The sequence below is a fragment of the Phalacrocorax carbo genome, chromosome 3, assembly GCF_963921805.1.
Source record: "Phalacrocorax carbo chromosome 3, bPhaCar2.1, whole genome shotgun sequence".
NCBI lineage: Eukaryota > Metazoa > Chordata > Aves > Suliformes > Phalacrocoracidae > Phalacrocorax > Phalacrocorax carbo.
The window spans coordinates 113,644,989-113,661,055 of NC_087515.1; the positions used below are offsets into that span (position 1 = coordinate 113,644,989).

Sequence of the window (16,067 nt, forward strand, 5' to 3'; positions counted from 1 at the left end):
GGAAGCGGCCGCTCCTCCGCCCGGGCGCGGGGAGAGGAGGGGAGAAGTGGGCGGAGAGGAGGGAGCGCTTCCCGCCGTGCCCCCGCCTCTCCCCCTGCTCGGGGCGTCCCTCGGCGGGCGCCGGCTTACGGCCCGCTCCGCGCCGCCGGCCGGGCCATGGCACCGCAGGGAGGCGGGGAGGGCAGAGGGACGCGCCCGCCGCGCGGTCGGGCTCGGGCTCGGACCCCGCTCCCGCTCCTCCTCCTCCGCTGCTCGGGTGGAAGCGGCGGTCCCCGCCGGCCTCGCCTCGCCGCTCCCCCTTTGGGCCGCCCCCGTCACTCACTCCATGACTGCGGCCGCCCGCCCCCTGCCCGGCGCGGCGCGGCCCGGTCTCCTCCCCCGGCCCCGCGCCGCGGAGGCGGCCTGCCTTACCCACAAGGCCCCGCTGCCAGCGGCGGCGCATAGCTCGGCGCTCACTCACCGCCTAACTATAAACCTGAGCTCAGCGCCCTGCGGCTCGGAGGGGGGGCCGGGGCCAGGAGTACCAAGGTGACCTCCCGGCTTCCAGAGGTAGCTGCTGCGGGCAGGGCCCGGGGGAGGCACCAGGCCTGGGCACAGCAGTAGGAGAGACAAGGGGCTGTGTGGTGACTGGGTGAATTTTGGTTGAGGCCGCGTCCTGCCCGTGTAGCGTAAAGCACGCCAAAAAAACCCACGTTAAACATTTGGGAAAGCGGGTGAGCAGCGTTTCAGGTAGAGCGGCAGTGCTCGGGGCGCGTAGGAGCCGGTGGAGGGAGAGGCGCTCCCTCGTCACCCTGAGGAAGAGCAGCCTCCCCCACGCTCTGTGCCGGACGTGGTTACTCCTCGGTGGGCGTTTCGAGGGGGACAGGATGCTCTTTATCAGGCCCAGACTGTAGCGGGGAGAGTGCCGCTGGCGGCTGGAGCCGTGGCCGCGGGGACGGGGCGGCGAGGCGGAGAGCAGGGGTGCTCCGTGGGGCGACCCGGTGAGGCTGTGGCCGGGCTGTGGTTCCAGCAGCCCCGAGATGCAGCTGGCATTGCTGGGCAGGGTGACAGAGGCCACGGAAATGCCATCCACAGAGGTGGGGAGACCTTGGGGAGGAAAGATTAACGATTTTATTGTGTTAACTTTCAGCTGATAGCTGGATGTCAGTGAGCTGATGTCAGAAAAATGGGTCAGTATTTTGACTTGAAAGGAAGAGGGGAGGGAGTCAAAGTGAAGTAAATACATGAGTCATTTGCATGGTTTTGCATGAGATCACTGTCTGATATTCTGAGTCAGGGCCCTGGTGCTCAACAGCCCCCAGCTTGAGGGAAGGTCAGGTCTGAATATCAACCCAAGCCCCCTAACTGGATTCTGTTTTACAGTCCAAAATCCCCAAACCTGGCAGAAACACACACACACGCATGAATATTTTGAAAAGTAAAACTGGATGTTGTAATTCATGCTTCTTCCAGTGAGCCACATAGAGTTTGTGAGTTTTCTGAAAGAATTGGTGAAAATCTGCTTGGGAAAGGCACTGCTTATTTATATCATAGGACTACTTCGTTCCCAAAACAGATTAGGATCTACTTTACAGCAACACATAAAAAACCCACATAATTTGCTCAAGCAGTTTACTTTGCAACGAGGTAAGTAGGTTCAACAGCTTGTAGGCTTGCTACATGAGTACTACTAGGATCGTGAAGTTACACAGGCTAGCATGTCAACCATTAAGAACTCTAAGTTACCTAAAAAAACCCCATAATTTCACATACAGCCTACTCATTGGCTAATTTCTTGTATGCAGCACAGCAGAAATGTTTTGGTTTTTTTAAGAAGGGACTTAAAATAGGTTTGGACAAGAGACCAAATGTGAGGAATGTGTCTCCAATGATCCATAAGGAGCCCCTGCTGGGCTTTGCTAATCTCAACAGCATTTTTGGGGGTGATTTAAATGAGCTTCGAGTCAAGCACCAGGTGATGTGAAGGTCTAAGCTCTCTGTTCAGTTTCCCCTCACCTACAGGCAAGCTGCTTTTCCTCTCCTCATTTTTCTTATCTATAACATAAGCTTTGTAAAGACTAATCTTTATCTAGTTTATATGATTTAGTGACATTGTTCAGGGTGCTGTTTAAACAAAGGTAACAAGTAAGCATAACAGCTCTTTCTGCATACAAAAAAAAAAAAGCATGAGTGTGACTTCAAAAGCAAGTGTGTAGAAACAGTACCTCCTTGGAATTCTTGCCCAATAGATCTGTTCCTCCAGCCTTCAGGACGTATCTGTTTACTGACGAAACAAGTTTTGCTCTATTACAGGGACAAACTGACAACGGCAGCGTCAGCTGAATTCTTTTGTACGACTCAAATCCTCAACAAAATCATCATCAGAAGCTTTATTGCTGGTTATAAGTGATTAAATGGCAAAAAGAGTACCCAGAAAGTCAGATCATTCCCTCAGCATTTACAAAAAGCACAGTTTTGACATGCCCTACAGGAAAAATAACACTACCTTCTGTGGTCTTTTTACGGTTTTATCTTTTCTGCCTGTAGTGGCATACGTCTCTTAGGATAATACCTATCCCTAACAGTGACCATCTAAGGAAGAAGTGTTTTCGCTTGGTCCGCCTACAGTAGTTTTGAAGTCTGATGTGGTGAATCGGTAAATGTTATTTACCATGTTTTGTAAGGCAAAGTCCAAGCCTTCCAGCGTGAGTGCTGCTGCTTTAAGCCTATGTGTCCACAGTTTGATCCTTCACCTCTCTCTCTACCCCCCGAAATGCCATCTAACTCTTTAGGTGTCTACGGTCCAAATGTGGCTTAAGTGTCCCGGGGAAGTTGGGAATTTGCTGTTGACCATTTTCAGAACTGGCTGCATTTTTATGAGCAGGTTTGTAAGAAGTTGGGAAACTGGGCTTATTGGTTCAGTCATCAGCTTCAGATCATTCCTTTAGGGTGTTCCATAGGGATCAAGCTTTCTCAGGAAAAAGTGGAATTTGGCTCCGGACCTCAGGCATGCTTTCACTACTAGCAATTGCAAAAGAAGAAAACGGAGACAAACTATCCATCTGTGCATCTGTTTTAGGAGAAGGGGCTGCTATGTTTTTACCACTTCCTGCTGGCTAGTTAAGGCTTTTGCAAATCCTCCTCTTAGGCTCCCACCCTCTGCAGGTATTGTATAGAGAGTGTAAGAGCATTACTGATGGGGGAGTTGATTCCGCTGATTGGTAGGGTTGATACAGTTCAGGTTTAGCATCTCATGTGGATCTAGTCCATTTTTGTGCTTTGCATATGGGAAAACAGATGCATAGAAAAGTGAGTTGCCAGTGATCTCATGGGCCGTCTCAATCAATGGACTCTTATCCAAATGAGAACCAAATCGTGACAACAGGGTAGGAAGGAAAAAAAAACCAAACAGTCCAAGCAAATACACAGTCTTTGAAAGCTGCCAAAATTAAGCAAATCCTCTAGCAAACTGCTACAGGCAAAGGTGCACAACTGTTGTCCCTCCCTGCTGGGACGTCCAGGGCACTGCACTGACGGTTTGAACGTCACAGTCAATCATTGTGATGGACGTAGGAGAAGAGATGGGTTTTTAGATAATGAGGTCTCCAGACTTTGGAGGTTGTAGCTAAAGATTGTCATTCTACATTCAGAAGATAACTTACATTTACTTCACTAGCATAAGGGTTTCTTTATTTTTTAGATTCATAAATATGTAATAAAGATGGAAAGGAATATAAATGTATTGTGGGTGGTTTTTTTTTTTAATTTTCCTTTCTCACATGCTAGTGTTTAATCAGCCTAAGGGTTAATAAATTATTTTTTCTGGATTAAAAATAAACCCTTTTTTCTTCATTTTAGGTTAATGAAAACAGACGGGAAGAAAGGTACATGACTTCTGTATCTGGGAGATACAAGAGCACATGTTTTTAAAGGAGTCACAGTGTCAGCCACAATCATCATCATTGTTGATTTTCTGATTCCAGCGTTGCCTTGGTGCAAATATTATAGTTATGCAAAGTCCACAAAAAATATTTTTAAACATTCTTGCATTTAATTCATGATACAGCATCTGTTGCATTGCAACTAGCGGCTTTAAATACAAGCAGCTTTTCAAACCCTGTGTATTTCCAAACCAGCCCTCAGTGAGAACAACACTACCACATCAATCACTAGCACAGGCCAGCTATAGAATTACAAAACCACTCAGCCATCTGTACAATTAAATGCAAACCAAAGCAATCAAGCAAATGTTAAAGAAAATATCTTCATATGGTGAACTTTATCGGTGAAGGCCTACATCTACTCTTTCTACTTGAGAAGGAATATATTTGTGTCTCTGACAGGTGTGCTAGGTATCATTGCTTCCCACGATTTCAAACCGCATGTCTTGCCATAGAGCTGATAAATGCAGAAATATTAGTTGGTGCTCTCTGTGCTGTTTCAATATCTTAAAAACCAATACCAGAGGATTAAGAAAAGGAGGTATGAAACACAAGTGGCTGCGTAATGCCTGGGTGTGTCCTGATAATGCAGGCCTTGGGCTCTGCCTGTCTGTCTTTTAATTGGTTACGTAATTCTCCCCAGCTAACTAACATTGCTTTTGTTAATAAGGTAGTTTCGTAGTTTCTTGGATGCGTTGGGAAGACAGAAATGAAACTGTGAATTTAGGTTAATTGAAGTGCTTACGTGATGATGATGTGCCAGATTCCCTGCTGTAAGTCTCAGGAGGAAACTTGCAGTAAGCGTAGCTTGGAGAGTGAGGACAAAGTGACCTCAAGTTTTCCTTTGCTACTTTCTACATTTAGGCTCTGTTTGGGGCTGTACAGCCCACAGGCATAAGTCACAGCGCTTCAAGGGACTGCTCTGATTTATGAAATCCAAGCCATCGTGCTGTCAGTAGGCTGCTCATACCTCACACTACCTTGGAGCAGAGGAGGGTTTCTGCTACTCCCATTTCCGCTGTGAGCTTTATCTCCAGGACTTCCTTTGTGTGACACATCATAAAGGTGGCAAAATTGGAAGCGTGCAGGGTACAAAGCTGCTGGTCCCTTGGAAGTGTTGGCCATAGCTTCTCAAAGCTGTTTCTGCCTTCTTTTAGTTCTGACAGGGCCTAAGGATTGATTCAGTCCCGTCACTTGCATGCCTTTCATACTTATCTCTCCCAGTGAACACATACCCATATGAACAGAAGCATTTCTGATAGTTTATTCTGCAATTAAGATCAAACATTTAAATACCTGCTTCCCAAAATGGAACCCAAAGTCCAGAACTGGGTAAATAGGCTCCTTACAGAAAACCTGTGGAGAATCAGACATTTTAGAAGGGAGTGCCCAACTGCGTACTGAACAGAACTTGTACAAGAAGCGTGCCTGAATCCCTGTGCATTCCCAGATGATATGTAAATCTGAACCAGCGTGTCCATCCAAGCTGGAATTCTTCAGCAGAGAACCCACGTACATGTTCTCCTTTCTCCATCCTGTGGCAATTCATGCTGCAATTTCCACCTCCAAATAAAGTTCCTAGCCACTATCTTGCAGGTTTCTGTGTGGTTTTGCCTCTTTAAGAATGCTGAAGCAGTCTTTATGCAGTAAAAATGCATTAATAAGAAGATAAAGAGGAAGAAAAGGCTCTCTAGCCTAAGGATGAGGGTGCTCAGCAGGGTGGAGGCAGAGAGGTAGATAACAAACTTAGTGACCTTCACAGTTAGGTGGCTATTGAGAAAAGTATTTTTGGATTCAGTCTTGGATTTTGGTGTAAGGACCACTGTAGGCACCTAATAAATCCTTCTTTTGATCTGGCCTTTAGCCAGAGTATGCAGGAACTGGCTTGGAAAGTGACAGTAGAACCCTGGGCACCAAATGGTCCCTGCAGTTTGCAATTAGGGGGAAATGCCAGTAGAAGACGACTTGTATAGAATGGGCTAAATAAAGATGATTACTGCTGTAGTTCTGTGTGCATTTCTGAATACCCACATTATGTGTCTCCGTATTAGCGCTGTCATTCCTACGATCTGCTTTTCATCAAGACTTAGCTACTGTTAACTGTGGGGAAAACAAGCCAGTCTGATACTGGGGTGTAAACAACCACGGTTGCAGGGCCTACTCTTGGGGAACTTGGAGGGGCTGTAAAATAGGAATAAGAACAATCGTGAGTGCGCTAGTGAAGGCATCGCTTTGCAGATAAGGGTTTATGCTCTTGGAGAAATTACATCATTTTGTATTTAAACAACATCAGAGTCAAGCAGCAAAGTAAACGCTCGGCACAGAGAGGGTGGGAAAGAAAGAAAAAAAGAAGAATATCCAGGAACCCTTATTTTATTCTTCCTGTTTGGAAAAAATACGATTTTCCTATTTCTCCTCATTTTGTCCAACAAGGACAGTCTTGTTTAACAACTGTTATTACTAGACTTGACTCTCAAATAGTAAATGGGACGACTGTGTGAAGAGGCTAGCAAGGGATGATCTCAGTTTTGCCCCAGTCCAAATGAATACCTCATTTAGGCTTTGGTGATGGGTGATGATGTTAAAACACTATGTGGTAAGCAGAATTAAGGTATGAAAATGAAAATTGTCATGAAAGAGGTAGTTACAACCAAATTGGAAGAAAAGCTTTGAAGATTTTAGCTAAGTCGGTGTCAGATCAGGATCAGAATTCTGGAATTACTAAAATTACATCTGAATTTCAATAACAAGTAATTTTCAAATAAATTACTATTGCCAGGATGATGCCATATGACTGAAAATAGTGAGTATAGATCTATATCTTAAAAAGAGACAAATACGACAGTTATCAAACTCCTTCTGTGACCTCAGTAACATACAATGTTTAAAAGCACATTTCTAGTAAATAAAAAAGGTATGGAAGAAAATAGGAAGCAGTCTAAATGTACATTGTACCGGACTAATCAAAGCTATAAAATAATGGCCAAAAAAAAAAAAAAAAAGTGAAGCTGATCTCATTTCACTTGTCTTCAGTAAATAATTTGATACGGAAAGGCTGGACTTAATGGGAATTGCTAAGGGAACTTTTCATGTACACTCTTTGTAGGACACCCATCTATAAAATGTTCTGGAGGGTAATGTACTCTTCCTAAACTACAAAGAACTGACTATAGGTAGGACAGCAATGCCTTCTGGGGTGAAATAGGAGGGCGTTAGTTGAATCCTTGAAGATTTGGATCAGTAGGAATTACAAGAACCAGGCCTAGTCCATCTTGTTTAACATTTTGAAATTAGAAGCTTTTTGTTTACCAGCATGAAATCAGGTTGCGTGCTGATGATACTGACTGTTTGTGCAGAGCTGGAAGGCAACATCAACAGAGGGTTGAGGTTGGGATATTGCTCGGAAGATCTGGACCATCTCAATAACGGGAATGATAGAAATAGGATATAATTAAATGGTAGGGTCTATAAAGGGATGTGCCCATGGGGACTAGTAAGAAATTCTGATACAACATGGGAACTTATTGTCTGGAAACAGTTGAGGAGAGATACTTCAGGCTTCCATTAGTCAATGGAAATGTGGAATTAAAAAGGGTAAATGGTGTAAAATTTAACAAAGATGCTCAAGTGAGATAGGGAAAGGGCAAGGTCAAGTAAATCACTGCTGAGACATAAATAGTTCTGTTCATCTGTACTGAAGGAGAGGACCTGAAATTGGGAATTGGGGAGAGTTAAAAGAACAAGGCAGAGTATTTTATGTGAGGTGGCTTGAATAACTCAATTTGCTAAGTCCCGCAGAGGAGTGACTCAAAATATGGTGGCGTCTGTTTGCACAACAAAGAAGTCAACACCAAGGAGACTAAGAGCTCTGTACGTTACAGAACAGTGTTGGTAGAAGAACGTATGCATGTCAACTGGCCACAAATAGACTTAGGTGGGAAAGAAGAAAGTTTCTCGCTATAAATGTTGGGGATTTGGTACAACCTTCATCTAGGTAAAGGCAGCAAGCAAATAACTACCTGCAGCGTGATCAGCGCATTTTGAAAGGGCTGTACAATGTGGTGACTGGCATGGTAGGGACTGGAGTCGGGAGCCCGCAACGTCATTTTCAGTTCTTTGTTTCTGTGGCTGCAGACGCAATAGTTTGTAAGAAGCACAGTGCAGCCTGGTGAAAGTGAAACCAAACTATTTCATGACCAGTTAAAGACTTTGTGGAGGTTTCATTTTGTTCAAAACCCACAGTGAATGTAATAAAAACCAGCATGGTTTGGACATAACCAAACTGGCTGTTTTTTCTTGCTGAAGGAAAGTAACTTGAAGGTGTTTCTTTGTGTGGACCATTAAATGTTCTGTTTGACCCGATGTAGAATATTAGCTTTGGATGATTGAAAGAAGAGAGGTGGTCTCTTTCTTTATCTCATAGCATGAAGATGATACTTAGGATAAGGAGATCCTACTTTTATCCAAGGGAATTTGAAGCAGAATTCTACCTCTTAGGAAGCTGTCACAGGAGTGGGGATCCCTGAAGTGGGGGAAAGGGGAAACTCCTACTCATATTGAAGCTGTTGCCCTGCACAAAGGCAACGAGTTCATCGGGTCAGCAAGGAGGAACATGAGAATCATGGCTTCCCACCCTGGGAACAGCGTGCTCCCTTGGGAGGTGTGTCCCCATCCCTCTCCATCTGGACAAAATCAATGTGGTAACGGGAAGGACTGAGCGTAGCCTGCCTCAAAACAGCTTCTGCTAAGGGGTCTCTGCTGTGAGCTGTTGGGTAATTGGGGACTTTCTGCAACAGACTTTATCCCCTCCTTTGTTTTTTTTCCAGCCAAAACTGTTAAGCAAATTTGAAGCAAATAGTTTAGACATGAATGAAACCATATTTTCTGGGGAATTAACTAACTAACTAACTAACTAACTAACTAACTAAATCCTCCAACTCTAACTCTTACCGCTTCTTAAACTATGCTGCTTCTTTTCCACCTAAATTAAAACAAATATTTATCTTTTTTTGAGTATAAGGGTTTGACCCATCTACCCAGCCAGGGTAATAAATTAGGGCTCATTACTTACGCTGTTCCAGGGCACACGAGACCTATTCTATCACTTAAAACTTACTTTCTTCAGCTTACTATTTTATTCCTGCCTTTGCAGCCCCTTTCATGCAGTCAGTTCTGACTGCTGGTCCCTGTAGGAGGGGGAACTCTTCACTATTAAATTTTCATCCTTTTCTGGTCAACTAATTTGAACTAATAAACAAAAAGAAGTACTTTTGTCACTGAGCATACTGCTAACTTGTTCATAGATTAAATAGATTGTGCCATACCATAAGGTATAAGCTAAACCATAGGAACAAACAAACAAAAAAAGGATGTATCTAGCTGGAGTTGCTAAAAGTATAGGAAATGTTACAGTAAAACAGAATTTCAGTTCCAAACCAAGTGCTGGATCTGAAAGCTGCCTGCAAAGTGGCAGCATAAAGAGAGATTTCACTACAAAAAAGAACAAAATTTGGGGTTTTCAGAATTTTCTGAGCAGCTGTCCAAGATTCCCCCACAACAGGTATCGCAGGTAGGCGGGCAGGCAGCTGCATAGCCTGCAGAGTCAGTCGGCTGGTGCTGCCGCAGCCCAGACCCCCTGATCTTCCAAGACCTGGAAGTCCTTGAACTTGGGTTGTCAGAAAGACTTGGGTGGATCATGTCTGATGTACTGGAAGGAATGCAGCAGCATGGGATCTGGGGGGAATCATCTGCAAATTGTAATTATACAGTGGAAAATTGGTCAGCCAGAAGATTTCCGATCAGCTCACTTGGACCATGTGGCACACCGGCGTTGCGTTACACCTTCCCAGATTGGTAGTTTCCAAGTGCTTTCCCTAGGCCATGGTGAGAAGCCCTCTGATATGTCCTTTACAGCGTTTTCAATTATTGTTTGATGCTCAGTGTGTTTTGCAGCTGGTCAGAAATGTGAAGTGGTGATTTGGTGATGCAGAAGCCGGTGGAAGGATGGTTGTAGACACCCCTCTAGTGGCTCCACAGCCTCTGGGAAGCTAAGGAGCAGCTCTGTCTCCAGGCTCAGCATGGACGTGGGCCGTTGGGTTGGGTCTTTGCCCACTGTGCACTTCAGTCAGCATGGGGCTTGGGACCTCCCTGACGTAACTGGATAAGAAATAGTGGGTAATTTCTCTCTCTTTTCCGTTTCACCAAAGTTGCCCTTGAAACTCCGCACCAGTTCAGGCTGTTTAGAGTGTTTATTAGACACAAGCCACGATGCTGGAAGGATGTACCCATTTCAGTTCCTCTCTGGCCACTGTAAAAAAGATGTACCAAGAGATGAAAAAGGGGTGAGGAAAGAGTTAATCCTATCTCTGAGCTTTTTTAAATGTCAGATTATTCAACCTAGAGAGGGAACAATTTTGTCATTGTTGAAAAAAATGCAAGTTATACTGAAGATTAATCAGATGTTGCAGATTTTCCTGTCTTACAATACCAGACAGATAGGATACCAAAGGACAAAACCCAGTGTATGTGAAATAAACATAAGGAACTTTTATTTGTACATTTGTACTCTTTGGCTTCTCAATTGAAAATGTTGGTAAGATGCTAATTTTTATTATGTTTGGAACATTGAATTTATTTTGCCATTTAATTTGTTAAAGGACATGCAGTGAAGACTGAGAGCATCCATAAGCCCCGGGGCAGCATCTTCCAAGACAGCAGAGAGCTTTCCGGTGCTCTCTTCAGAGAGGGTGCTCTCCTGGGGCACCTGGGAGGTCCTGGCACCCACCGCAATTGCTTCATGAGGCACAGCAAGAAGTCCAAGGACTGCCTTTGTTGGTGCTGGGGTTCCTGGGACAAGCATCCTGTGGAGGGCCCTGGGGAAGCTTGTACACTCCTAGGAGTCACTGCAGAGCAGAACTGACTGTAGTTTGCGAGGGAGATCAAGGCAGTCGCCCCCTCTTTGCAAATGGGCACAGCATGGAGGAATGATATGCTCAGGGGCAGCAAGCTGCCTGAGGGCAGGGTGATGTGGTGTTGAAAGGATATATGGGTTTACATGTAAGTAAAACTGTCCTTAGAGGACAGCCCACACTGAGATTCTCTCTGTATGGGAACAGAAACCCTAGATCTCATCCTTCTGATAATCAGAGTTCTGCATCTCAGTAATTCATCTGTACTACCAGCGTTACCATTGCGAATCCGTTATTGCTTTTAAATCGAGAATTACCTATACAAAATATGGAAGTGTAACAATTCAGCTCCAGGTATAATTAATTCAGCTTACTCTTGCCCATTTCAAAGCAGCCTTTTGCTGCCAATAAAGCACATGGCTGAATGACTATTTCTAGTTGAACCTCACTTTTGCTAAACTGATCAGAAGCAATTAATTGAATGAACAGACACCATCCTGATGAGGTTTTGATTCCAAAGGTGATAAAAAACTTTTTAGTGGTGTTTGGGAGATTCTTTTTTCCCCTTACAGCCGTATCATTTTCTTTCCAACTGATAAATGCCGTTTTGAAGAATTCCCTCTTTACCCCCCAAAAATAGCTCCCTCTTGTCAATTTAAGAAATGATTCATTGGCATAAAGCTAGCAGAGGGAGCATAAATGCCTGGGAAGTTTTCAGACAACATCTATATAAACAATTATTGTTGTCTTGTTTTCATTTCTAGGCAACAGATCCTCAGAGACATACACAGCACACAGACAATATCTGGAGAGCCTTCCAACCCCTTTTCTCCAGATTGCAAGTCTATATTTTCTCCATGTATAAAGCAACAGAACTTAATGATTGGGAATAAAAGATATTTTCATTTGGAAGATACTTGTTTTTAAAACTCTAAGGAGTGATCCTCTAATGTCACAAATTTAACTCCTTTTTGAAAAGAAGTAAGATTCCTGCGCTTCAATCTGCAGTAGGTTTTTAATACAGTCTAGAGTCTTTCAGACTGGGTGAAAGATGTAGTTAATCAATAAATACACAGCAATCCATATTTTCCTTTTGTGCTATTCAGTGGCCCAGTGCTGTCAGTGGTTTTGATACTTTCCAAGCAAATCAAACCCACTGATCTGTGCATGGAGCCTGCCAACTTATGCATCAGCTTTGGCAACTGGAAGGCCAGCATTTGTATTTATCCCTTTATTCAGCTCTCCAAGGAAAATCTGCAGTTAAGACTTGTTTGATCTCAAAAGGAAGGCACTGCTAATGTTTTCACAGTGTTTTGCTTTTAATTTCAAACCTCTAATCACAGGAAGAATTGATCCTGCAGTTGTTGAGGCAAATCTCTCCATCTCCCTCATGAATATTCTTCCAGGATGGGATCATTTTGCATCGTTTCGAAGGTGTTTGTTTTCTTTTCAGCTGAATAAGGGCAGAAATTATAATCTCCGATAGCTTCTCACGAGTTTGAAGGCCTTGCACACATCGCTGGGCAGTTAAGGTTGAATCTGTCTCTAACACCAGGAGGATTTTTGCATGAGAAATTGTTTCTTACACAAAACTACAGTATTACTGGCACTGGTGATGAGAACATTGCTTGGTAAAAAGGTTCTTTGACGATTTGTGGGGAGTAGCATTATCAGGTAAATCACAGTTCTCTGCTCCTGACTACAAATTCTGTGCTACCTGCTTTAGTCTAAGGGCTGGAGGCGGCGTGCAGATATTGTCCTGTCTTCATAGGTGTTTTAGGGATCATGAAGAGACCACAACTAACTTCTGGGAAGCTTGGTTTGATCCTGGAGTGCCCAGCTAACAGCAGAGTGTCTGGTGTTACTCAGAGTACTTTCAAAACTGCTGTATGGTCAGGAAGAAATGGTCTAAATGTTCGTAAGTCTCACCAGGGGAAAATGGGAGTTCATTTGTTCATTCATTCTACATACAATTTATTTTCTGGACACTTCTGAACAAGGGCTCAGGCAGAGCACAACCTAGTGGACGAGATTGTCAGAAGACAGTCTCATCACAGTTTGCAGAAAGCAGGTCTTACCAGTAACAGTGTTAGAGATACTGTGTCTCCTCCTTTTCAAAATCACATTAACGCCTTCACTCGTTCCAGACACCATGCTAAAATTTTATCACTTGCAATATTTAGCAGGGTATGTTTCATACAGGTACCCGTGTTCAAGAACTTTTTGCATGCTTGTGAAGAAAATAAAAGGGGTAGGTAATTGTGTACAAACCGCTGCAAATAATGAGGGAAATTCTCCCTTTCCTGATGTTTCCAGATCCAGAATTCTTCTGCTGGAATCCCAGCTGTCTCACAGTATTTTGGTCATGCTAAATCCCAGCCAGAAATCTCGATCTTTAGGGAAGTCTGTATCTACCTTCAACCTTTACTGTTAATGACTAGTATCAACATCACGCCGGTTGACCTTGTTTTTCGCTTCAAGTCTGCAGGTACTTGCTTCTTACCTTGCTCTTAAAGGCCTGGGCCCATCCCTAGTTTACAATCCCCCTTAAAACTTTATTATCCAAATAAATTCTGAAATGTTTTTACTGGACTTTGAACTTTTCTTCTGACAAGTAACTTCTATTTTCACATTTGGAAATGAACTCTTGAGGTCAGTTTGTGCACATGAATGTTATCCTAGATCTAGGAGCCAGCAAGCCTCTTAAGAACTGGTGTGCCTTGTAATTAAAATATATATAAAAACAGGTTTTCCATTTCTGAGCTTGCTGAACCTTTATATCTGATCTGACACCTTCCTAATCTGCAAGAAAATCAATTTTTGTTTCATTTTTCATGACACGCACTTCGGCTGTATGTTAGAGAAGCAAGAACTACTGCTGTAACCTGCTTGTGACATTTTTATGGATATAGATTGGGCGGGGGGGGGGGAGGAAGAGTTCCTTAGAAAATGACAGCTGTACCACCAAAATTGCTTCTCTGTCTGGAAAAGAATATTGCATTACTTAAAAGCAGATCTGTGCGGGATTTGCATTAGAATCTACAAAAGACCAAAAGCAAAACTGTTCCAGCAACTTGAATAGCTTCTTGCAGATTTTTAGATTCCTGAAGTTTTTATTTGAAGTGCTAATGCTATGTTTTCCTTTTGAAGAAGGATGCTATGAAATGTTAGAGGCCTAATAAAAGTCAATAAAAGACTAACAAATGTCCTGAGCTTGTGTCTTTTGAATTTGCGGTTACAACTTCTAGAACCGTCTCCTATAGCCCTGTTACTTAACCCAGGGGCGATCACAAACACTACCTCCCTCATGGACTGTGTTGTGAGAAGGTACCGTAAGCCTGCGCATAAAAGGCGGGTGTCCAGGCAGCCCAGCTGCAGGCCCTTGGATAGCCCACCATCGGACGGCAGCGGGATGAAAGGAAGGGAAGGAACCACGTATGGGGTACACAGAGAGAACCAGCCTTCTCTTTCTCTCCAAACATCATTAAGAGTTCCTTCCGAGCATACATCGTGCTTTTTTACAAAGGAGTATCCCAGTCCTTCAGTAAACACCTGTGTGAGAAGCCTCATGTAGGTGTCTATAAACAGTTCAGAACGAAGTATAATTTATGTGATTTTGGCTTCAGCGCACTTCTCACAAATTACGGCTGCCAGATCGGCAGTGGAGCCAAACCAGCAGATTACTGCTCTGGATAAACGCTTCGGCGGTTGCTTAAGTCCCAGCAGGGAGCCAGAGCCAGCCTGCGCACCCCGAACACACAGGGGCTGAAAGCCCGCAGTCCGCTCCAGCTACCGGGGACCAGCCGACCGCGGCGCTCGCAGGCCAGCTCCTCCACTGAAAAGCTGAAGTGGCTTTTGACCCAAAAAGATTACGCAAAATGAAGGAATTTGCTGTCTTCTAAGTGCTTCCCAAAAGATAATAATGTAAAGCAACCTTCTCTGTTACAAATCTCATTATTTAAAAACTGCTGTTCACATCTGAGAGCTCCGATGAGCAGTTTCCCGTACCGAATAGGGGCTGAACTGGTGACTTGTGGCGTTTGTTCCGCTTGGAGTCAGCAAAGCCAGGCCAGTTTGTAATTATGGATCCTGGCTATTGCTGTTGCTGATTAATGCATTTAGATGCTCAGCCATTCTTATTGAAGGTGTCGTGGTTTAGCGGCAGCTCAGCCCCACACAGCCGCTCGCTCACTCCCCCACCGGTGGGACGGGAGAGAATCAGAAGGGTAACGCTCATGGGTTGGGATAAGAACAGTTTAATAATTAAAATTAAAAGAAACAACAACAGAAATGCAATGTACAGGAGAACAGCGAGAGGCGCAAAGCCCCGGGGGAGGGGGAAGGGAGGGGAGAGGGGGAACGAACCGCCGGAATGAACCGCACGCGCCGCAGCCGCCCACCGACCCGACGCCGCGCCGCCCCCAAACTGCAACTGCCCCCCCCAATATACTGGTCACGGTGTCACGTGGTATGGGATGAACCTGCCATTGGCCAGTCGGGGTCGGCCGCCCCCGCCATGGCCCCGCCCCTCCCAGCTCCACCCCCCCCCCGCCACGCGGCAGAGCGCGGGAAGCTGGAAAGGTAGCCGACCCCCACAGTGAGGAGAATTTACCCCTTCTCAGATAAACCCAGCACATCAGGAAAGACAAAAATGTTATTAGAGCTTTTTAATTCTTCCAGGCAGATGCCTCAAGTAGCCGAGGGAAGCGCTTACACAAGTATGTTGAAAATGGACAGATACGGACTCAATAAAAATATTTTAATAACCTTTCAGAAAAAAAATCAAGCTTTATTATACTAATTCAGAGTAAGGTCCTATCACATTTACTTTTTAAGTGAGCTTATAACTTGTATTTAAGTTCAGCATCACTCAGGAACTTTTCCTCAAGCCCAAGTCTCACTTTTTCAGCTAGTACTGAGCTCATACAGCCCATCGTTTTCCAGAATCGCAAGCAGATTATACTCTCAAGTATCCGAGTAGTAACAACAAAGTGGTTTAACCTTCAGAAGTCGATGTGTTCCACTGAAGGTGCACTACTAAAGCACTAAATGTATTTAAGAATATAATTGTCGTATCACAGCTTCTCCCACCTCACTGTGATAATTGTGCAGCTTGAAGTGAAAAAATGAATTCTGCAGCTAGAAAACCTGCACAAAAGAGGACAAACAGTCACCAGGGATTTGTTCAAAACCCTAATGTTTCAATTAAATAATGTTCTGCTTTTGAAGATGGACTTCC

The 16,067-nt window shown here is 44.2% G+C and overlaps 1 long non-coding RNA gene across 2 annotated transcripts; it reads left to right on the forward strand.

Annotated features, from left to right (window-relative positions):
• Positions 1-377: 377 nt before the first annotated feature.
• On the forward strand, positions 378-14,037 carry LOC135312677 (uncharacterized). Of its 2 annotated transcripts, none has more exons than XR_010372367.1 (2): positions 378-549; positions 10,577-14,037. It is a non-coding gene; the product is annotated as an uncharacterized LOC135312677 (long non-coding RNA). The 2 variants fall into 2 exon arrangements; XR_010372368.1 differs by lacking the exon at positions 10,577-14,037 and adding an exon at positions 3,838-5,515.
• The last annotated feature ends 2,030 nt before the right edge of the window (positions 14,038-16,067 follow it).